Source organism: Vulpes lagopus, chromosome 10 (assembly GCF_018345385.1).
Source record: "Vulpes lagopus strain Blue_001 chromosome 10, ASM1834538v1, whole genome shotgun sequence".
Lineage (NCBI taxonomy): Eukaryota > Metazoa > Chordata > Mammalia > Carnivora > Canidae > Vulpes > Vulpes lagopus.
In genome coordinates this window covers 72,199,527-72,209,210 of record NC_054833.1, presented here as the reverse complement: position 1 = coordinate 72,209,210, position 9,684 = coordinate 72,199,527, and the positions used below count along the sequence as shown (strand labels likewise).

Here is a 9,684-nt window from a genome sequence, read left to right as displayed (position 1 = left end):
TACATATGTGTGGGCCTGTTTCTGAATTTTATTCTGTTCTACTGGTCATTTGTCTATCCTTACATCAATATCATCCTGTTTATATTTCCATATCAAATTTAAATCATCTTCATAATTTTATATGTCAGTTATACCTCAATAAAGCTGAAATTAAAACAAACAAATAAGTAAAATCAGTTCATAATTTCTGTCCAAAAAAGCTGGCTGTAATTATGATTGAAACTTTTGAATTTATAGATCAGCTTTTGGAGAAATTTTTATCTTTAAAATATTTATTTTCTAATTCAAAACCATGATATACCACTCTATTTGTTTAGTTCTTACTTTGAGTAATGTTTTCTAGCTTTCAGTATAGAGCTCTTCCACAATTTTTGCTATACATACTCTTATGTGATTTGTGTTTTTATGCTATTATAACTGGTATTATTTTTTAATTTTCATTTTCTTTTTTGTATATGGTATATGTAAATATAATTTATTGTATATTGCCTTTGTGAAGAATAATTTTTTGAAGCACTTCAATGTGCTAGGTACCCAATATGATATTTTCATTTATACAGTCTCTTTTAATTTTCACCACAATCTTGCAGGTATATTTTATCTTCATTTGTTAGAGAACACAGGGTTTCAGTAAGAAACTTTCCCAAAGTCACACAAAAATTTTTCCAATTAGTTTTGAAGAATAGATTGATTTTCATATTTGAAGACATGTAATGGAAAAGGGCATCCAGGCATAGAAACTGTAATTAACAAAGCAAAAAAGGGAAGAAAGAAAAGGAAGGAAGGTGAAACGTTCCTTATGATTAGCATCTATAAGTTATAGTACATTGAAAAATAAAAGTCAGAAAGGTAAATTGAAGACCGAACTGTAGAGTTTCCTAAGTAAATATGAAAAATTTTCACCTTCACTCTTTAACCTCTAGCCTTGTGGGATCTGGTAAATCTGGAACATAAAATTTGGCAGTGGGATTGACTCATCGAGTCTACAATTTTGTCTCTCTAGCCATGTGAAATCCCCAAAACCTTTGCTGTTTTTCTGACCCCAGTGGTCACTTTTCCCTGGGCAAAGTCTGAGTGTCACCCTTTTGCTTGCCAAAAATTTGGTGAAAATTCCTAAAGAGAAAGCATCTGCAGACCCTCAGCTCAGATCTCATGGTTTTCTGTCTTCACAATCTTAATCTGTCTATTCTTCATTATTTCTACAATTCTCTGAGCTTGACATAGATGGCTTTTGTATTTTAGCTGGCTTTCCTAGTTGTCTTTGACAGGAGATTTGACCTACCCCATATTTCTCCATTCTATCCAGGAGTGGAAGTTAAACTTTGCTTTTTGTGTTTCTATTGAGAAGCGTGTTTTTTTTTTTAATAATTACTCTTATAGAGATATAATTTATATTCAATAAATGTAAAGATCTTAAGTGTAGAGTTAGATAAGTTGTTTGTTGTTGTATTTACTTCCAACTGTATTAGTCTCTTTTTAAATTTTTTTGGTAATCTCTTCCAGAGTTAACTACTCCCATTTGTAGGTGACGAAATGTATAAGGAATCCACTTCAAATATTGGCTCAGCTATGAGCTTGACCTTTCTCTTTACTTGAACTCAGAGCTAAGATGTTTGGATCTTGTTTTTTAGGTTCCAGGCCCAGAAGTGGTTTTCACTGTAGAAGTTATCTGCAGACAATCTTCTACTTCCTAAAAGTAGTCTACAATAGGTTTTAACCAGATTCTAGCTTCTCCAGGACTCAACACAGGATGGATTGAAATATGTATTAAACAAAGAAACATTCTCTCAAAGGAATTGAAATGCATTTTATTTTCAGACAACCTACCCAACATGTTTTTTTTTTTCTTAAAAACAATACCTCCGCTCCAAATAAATCAAGGTCAAAATAAATGAAGAGCTCAAGAGGACATCAGTCCCATTTGTCTTAGTCCTGGCATTATGTGGATGAAAGGCAGGGTCCAGTTATGACAGCAGGTGATACATCCAAAGAAATGGCCAAATTTGTTAACATGTTTCCATTTCTAAACCATCCTTAAAGAAAATCATATATGGGGTCACACCATCTTCACGGTAATCCAGCAAAGCAACCATTCCATCTGGATTCATGTTTTTGCTAATAAAGAACTTGTAGGGATGCCTGGGTAGCTCAGCGGTTGAGCATCTGCCTTCGGCCCGGGGCATGATCCTGGAGTCCTGGGATCGAGTGCCACATCGGGCTCCCTGCATGGAGCCTGCTTCTCCCTCTGCCTGTCTCTCTCTCTCTCTCTCTCTCTCTCTCTCTCTCTGTGTGTGTGTGTCTCTCTTGAATACATTAAAAAAATATATTTAAAAAAAAATAACTTGTAGGTTTTGAAATTAGCAACGATGTTCTTGATTGGTTCTTCAGCCCGTCATAAAAGGTTTTCTCTTTTCTGGCCTCAGTGCTCCAAGTTTGCCTTTGACTGACTTCAAGTCATCTTTGTTGTATGTCTTGTAGGCTTTTTTTGTGAAGCTGGTTTCCTGCAAGCTATGGTTCATGACAATGACAATACTGGTGATGACTGTACTTTAGGTATCATTCACCCTCAGGGCCGTAGGTGAAGGCATTTCCACAAATGAGTGAGTCATCAATGTTGCCCTCTCTCCTACTGACCTCCACCTCTGGGCACAGCCTGTGGGCCATCCCAAATCTTGGAGAACATCTTATCATGGTTAATGAGGTTTGGGTAGATGATTGTGATGGTGGCTGGAGGGAGACAATGGAGGTGCTAGCTTAGCAAGAGGTGGGAGCTCTGAGTGAGTGTGGTGCTGCCACAGTAGCACTCAGGCAGAAGGAGAAGCAAGCAGAAAAAAGAGTTAGGTAAGTTTTGATAAATGTATACATCCACATAACTAATACCCCAACCATGATATGGACTATTTCCATCACATCAGAACATTCTTCATGACCCATTGGATGTAAATCTACAGAAGGAACCATTATTCTGGTTTCTAGCATAATAGCTTAGTTTTGCTTTTCCTGATTTTCAGATAAATGGAATTAGACAGTATATTAAATATTTTGTCTGGCATCTTTTACTCAGCATGTTTTTGAGACTCGTCCATATTATTGCATTTATGAGTAGTTCATTCATTTTTATGTCTGAGTAGAGTTCAATATCATGAATATATCATATTGTCTATGCAATCTCCTGTTGATGGACATTTTATTTATGTCGGGGTATGATTACTATAACTAAAGTTGCTATGAACATTCACGTACAAGTTTTCTTATGGACACATAAGTCTCATTTCCCTTGGATATATACATAAGAGCAGAATTACTGAGTCATATAGTGAGTGTATGTTTAGCTCAATAAGAAATATATGGAATATATAGAAGTTCCAGTTGCCTTATACCTGTATACATTTCCTAGGGTGCCCACAATTAAGTATCACAAACTATCACAAAGTATCACAAAATATCAAAACAACTAAATTCTATTGTCTCACGATTCTGGGGAGTAGAAGTCCAAAATCAAGATATTAGGAAAGCCATGCTCCCTCTAAAGCCTCTAAAGGATTTGGGTGAGGATCATTTTTTCTCTTATAGCTACTAATAGCCTCAGATATTCCTTGACTTCTATCACTCTAATCTCTGCCCTCATCTTTACATGACTTTCTCCTTGTATCTCTGTCTTCAATTGTCATCTTCCTATAAGGACACCAGTCATATTGGGTCCATACTGTGATTCATCACATTACCTAACTACATCTACAATGAACTGTTTCCAAATAAGGTCGCATTCTAAGGTACTGATGGTTAGGACTTCAACATATCTTTTTTGGCGGGACACAATCCAACCCATAATAGCATCCTTGCCAACATTTAGTAATATCAGTCTTTTAATCCCTTACATTTTAGTGGCTATGAGGTCGTATTTAATTGTGTGGGTTTTTTTTTTTTTTTAGGTTTTATTTATTTATTAGAGATAGAGAGGCAGAGACACAGGCAGAGGGAGAAGCAGGCTCCATGCAGGGAGCCCGACAAGGGACTTGATCCCGGGTCTCCAGGATCCCACCCTGGACCAAAGGCGACGCCAAACCGCTGAGTCACCCGGGCTGCCCTAATTGTGGTTTTAATTTGCATTTACCTGATGACTAATGATACTAAAAATCTTATTTATTATTTATTTATTGGTCATCTATATATATCCTTTTCTATGAACTGACTAGGGAGGTTTTTATCCTATTTAATTTTGTGTGTGTGTTTGCAGCAGTGATTTGCTGGTAATGTATTGTGAATGTTTTATTTCTTTCTATAGCTTACATTTTCACTTTTTAAATTTCTCTTAATGTCATAGCTACAAAATTTTGGCTGCACAAACTGTGTATAGATATTCTCCTATGTTTTCTTCCATGAGCGTTATAATTTTAACATTTACATTTCAATCTACAATTTATTTAAATAGTGAAAACATATAGCCTTGTCTAATCTCAGAAGAAAAGGATTCAGTCCTTCGCTAAGTATGAATGTTATCATAGGTTTTTCGGAGATGTACTTTATTAGATTGAGGAAGTTCCCTGCTAGTCCTACTTTGCTAAAACTCTTCTCAAAAAAACATGGTGAATTTTTTCAAATGCTTGTTGTTCTGCATCTATCAAAATGATTATATTATTTTTCCCTTTTATTTAGGTAATGTGGTGAATCACATAATTGATTACTTTTAGAGATTTATTTGTTTATTTATTTGAGAGAGAGAGCACGAGCAGGGGTAGGGTAGAGGGAGAGGGAGAAGCAGGCTCCCCACTGAACAGGGAGCCCAATGTGGGGCTCCATCCCAGGATTCCAAGATCATGAGCCCAAGGCAGACTGCTAACCATCTGAGCCACTATATGCTCCACATTAATTTTTAAGTCTCAAAACAACCTTGCATTCCTGGAATCACCCTTTTGATCATGATATATCACCCTTGCAAGAGTGAATTTGTTAATATTTTGCTAAGAATTTTTGCATCTATTGGGGCATCTGGTGGTTTAGTCCATTAAGAGTCACTCTTGATTCTGGCTCAGATCACGATCTCAGAGTTGTGAGATCAAGCTCTGCATCCGGCTCTGCTCAGTAGAATCTGCTTGAGATTCTTTCTCCTTCTCTGTCTGCCCCTCCCCCCACTGGTGGTATAAATAAATAAATAAATAAATAAATAAATAAATAAATAAATTTTTAAAAATATTTTATTTATTTATTTATTTATTTATTTATTTATTTATTCATTCATTCATTCATTCATGAGAGACCCAGAGAGAGAAGCAGAGACACAGGCAGAGGGAGAAGCAGGCTCCATGCAGGGAGCCGGATGTGGGATTCCATCCCAGGACCCCAGGATCACGACCTGTGCCTAAGGCAGATGTGCGAGTGCTGAGCCACCAGGCATCCCTAAAATATTTTTTTAAAAATAATTTTTACTTCTATTGTGCATGAAGGCTATTGATCTTTAATTTTCTGTTTTGGTACTATCTTTGTCAAGTTTTGGTATCAGGATTTACTGGCCTCATAAAATGAGTTAGAAAAAGCTCCCTCTCTATTTTCAGAAATGATTTGTCTAAAACTGGCATTATTTAATTCTTAAATGTGTGATTGAGTTGGTAGTACAGCCATCTGGGCCCAAGTTTTCTCTGTAGGAAAGTTTTTAATTACATATTCAATTTCTAAATAGATATGGGGCACTTCATATTTTCTATTCTTTTGAGAGTTGAAGTTTTGGTAATTGGTGATTCTTAAGAAATGTGCCCATTTCTTAACAGATGATGAGTTTATTAACACAAACTATAGTATTCTTTTATTATATCCTTTTAATGTCTGTAGGATTTGAAATTATGCCTCTTTTATCATTTTTGATATTGGTAATGGAGCTGATTGGTAGCTCCATGATTTTCTGGTGAAAATAAGATTATTATAATATGTATTTTTCTCTATTTTAAAATGTTTCTCTTTATCTTTGGTCTTAGTAATTGGACGATCATTTGCTTAGATGTAGTGCTGTTTCTGTTTATCCTCTTAGGAATTCTCTAACTACTTGGAATTGTGAGTTGATGTATTTCTACTAAATTAAGGAAAATTTTTAACTTTTCCTAAACAGAAAATTCTTTTTTTTTCTAAAAAGATAAATTATCCCATACCCTCTTTCCTTTCTTTCTGATACTCTAATTACACGTATGTCAGCTTATTGTCCCACATGTCTGCAGTTTGGCTATTTTTATCAATAATTTTTTCTCTTTTCTTCAGTTTGGATAATTTCTATTTATTTATCTTCAAAGTGACTTTTCTCTTTTTTCTACAGTGTCTAGTCTTTTAAAATTTGTCCAGTACATTTTTCTTTTTTGACATTGTATGTTTCAGCTCCAGAATCTCAATTTTATCATTTTACAGTTCCCTTTTCTCTTTTGGGACTCCCTGCTTACCCATTTTGCTCCTCTCTTATTTGTAGTCCTTTAGCATACTTCTAATATCTGTTTTAAAAGTCCTGTCTCAAAAAAAAAAAATAAAAAAAAAATAAAAGTCCTGTCTCAACGCTAACATAGGGGTCATCTGTGGGCTTGCTTTTCTTTACTATGTTTTCTCTTTGACTGATGGTTTCCTGCTTTTCCAAATATCCAGTAATATTTTGTCCTGGATATTGTGGATGATGCATTATAGAGATAATGTATTTTTATATCCTTCCTCTAGAGAAAGTTGAGTTTGTACTAAGACAGCTAAGCTATTGGTAGATCACATCAATCTTATTTTTTCCAGTTTTATTGAGAAATAATTGACATACTATATAAATTTAAGATGTATAGCATGATAGTTTGACTTACATAAGTTGTGAAATGATTATCACAATAGGTCCAGCTAACCTCCATCATCTCATGTAGATATAATATTCAAAAAAGAAAGAAGAAAAATAAATATTTCTCCTTGTGATAATAACTTTTAGGATTTATTCTCTTGACAGCTTTCCTATATATCATATAGCAGTGGTAGCTGTAATCATCATGTTGTACATTATATCCCCAGTACTTATTTACATTATAACTAGAAATCTGTACTTTTTGATGATCTAATTTTCTTCCACTTTTTTCTCTTCCCATCCTCTGCTTCTGATAACCACATGTCTGTATTCTGTTAATGTAAAATGGAAGTTTGCTTTAGGTTTTGTTATAGTGAATTTATTTCCATTTTGCATTTAATTCTAGATTGGAACCCTTAGTCCTAAACTACCCATAAGATGTGGCTTTTCTGAAGTTCTAGTGTAAAGTCTAAAATGTTTATCAGACTCTTCTTACTTGGCAGAATTTGGATTTCAAATTCTTTCTAGGTCCTCTCTAGGTAGTTAGAAACCTTTGCCTCCTAGCTGCTGATTTTTGCTAGGCTTCTTGGATTCTCACTCTGTGCATTTACTGTTTTGGAGTCAGCTAAAAGATTTGAAAGGAATTTGAATGAAGAATTTGAAGGATAGTACACAACTATTATTATAAAAGGTATGTTCCTCATCACTCAGGATAGGCTAAGTTGATCTGTAATGAACAACTAAAAAATCTCAGCTTTCAGTAGCTTTAAAAGGAATGAGAGTTGTAGCTTGCCTCAAACTAACACTCCAGCTGATAACAATTATGGACTGTGGCCTCTGGGTTTTATTTCAATGTTTATTTGAAAAAAATAAAGGTATCACACCAATCCCTTGATTTTAATCATATTATTACTTAAGTCAAGTTAATGAAAATGAGATTTGTCAATTTAAAAAATACTTGAAAAAATATTAGTACAATTGATGCCTGGAAATGGACAAAATTTCTGAGGCTGATATCCAAATTACTGATGTATGACAAACAGTAGTAAAAATTATTCTTATAAGTTCAAAGCACATTTAGGTTAGGCAAAAGACTGTGTTTGCGATGGTTATTTGAACAAAAACAGTTAATTAAGATAATATGAAACTTTTTATTAAAAATTGACTATACTGGTGCATTACTAAGGAGGTATAGTTTTAGAAAAATATTGAATATGTTCATAAATTTTGAGGAATAATAGTAAGTTAATATTTAAACTATTTTAACTTGATGTTTTAACTAATACTACCATTAACTTTTCAATGTCTTTAGTTAAGTTGTAGTATCAGATCAGATAATGATCTCTCCACTTTGAATTTCTTTGTTTAGTTTAAAGTTTGTAGAATAAGCCACTATTATAATGTATTTTGAGATTTGCCAATGATGAGTAAAAATAATTATGATTCTCTGAAAGATTATATAGTTTTGGCCTTGGCCATGCATATTTTACTACTTTTCAGCTTCTTTTTCTGCTGTTTCTTAAATGGCATCCCTATACTACATTGTTGAAAAATGGCATAGATCCACATGCCACTATTGTTTAAATGCAAGCCCATGACAACCTGAATCTAAAATGAATTCTTGAGTCAGGGTTAATGAATCAGTACATTCATAATTGGAAAATAAGCCTCTTTCTCTCTCCTCCTGACTTGCTGATACCTCTCATTAGCTGGTGGTTCTGAGAATGCCTTGATAAGCATCTGAAGGCAAAGTTGGATGGAAAAATATTCTAATCCTATTGATAGCAGAAGAAAAGGGAAAGGAATTGGGATTCTTCCCCCTATTTATAGTATTTTAATTAAGCTAAGACTTTGTTGTGTTGTTTACAACTAGGAGAAATACTACAGGCAGCTGCATTTTATATATTGAGTGGCTATAAATAGAAGAATTAATACAGAAAAGATTAAAAAGCTATGTGGATAATGGGTGTCTGCTACCTCCCAGCACACTATTATGCTTTTATTAAAGAAAGCCAATCTGTATACTCACTTTTTTGAAGTTGAATTTTTTAAGCTAGAAAGATTGGATCCAGAATTCTGAACCCAAGGATATATAAGAGAACCTCCCTTTTAACTCTCACTTAAAACTCTTTAAGCACAATTTGCAATCACACATTAGTTATATGACTTTTTTTTTTTTTTTTTTTAGTTATATGACTTTTTATTTGAAACCTTTTCTTTCCTAAATAGGAAACCTTTCACTGCTATCAACTTCTGACATAGGACCTGACACAATAAAAATCCTCAACAAATATTTGTCAAATAATCAAAAGAATAATTTCTAAAGATACTGACTATATAAAGGTATTGCAAATACTTGTCCAATATAGCAAATAACATATACTAACTAATATAAACTCAATATGATGTTTTTTTAAAAAGACAGAAATGAGAAAAGAGAATGAAGTAATTAATAGGTCCACTTTTTCTAATGAAAATGCTAATATGAAAAGAGATTAAAAATTTTTACAGGGAATGTATAAATAAATTTTACAAAATTTTTAAGGAATTAGTGTAATACTACTTTTTCCTGAATGTTCTCTTAATATAATCTACATGCCTAATACTGTGTCAACTTTTGTGTGGGATTACGTATATGTGGAAAACCTGGAATCTGAGCTTAAAGGAGCTGATGTTCTAGAAGGAAAAACTGGTAAAGTCCTCAAACACCATTGGGTTGTGAATTTAGAAGATAGAGTGGTATTTTTAGTAAGAACTGGATTAGAAGATGTCAGCCCCAATCTTTGAAACTAGCTTCTTATAACACTGGTGTCCCTTTAAAATCCTATCATATGAGCAATATTTAAACCACAAACACCACCCAACCTCAATTCATCTTAAAACAATCAAATCAC

At 33.7% G+C, this 9,684-nt stretch overlaps 1 pseudogene; it reads right to left on the bottom strand.

The window, feature by feature from the left end:
- Positions 1-2,006: 2,006 nt before the first annotated feature.
- On the bottom strand, positions 2,007-6,426 carry LOC121500923 (annotated as a pseudogene).
- Between the last annotated feature and the right edge of the window lie 3,258 nt (positions 6,427-9,684).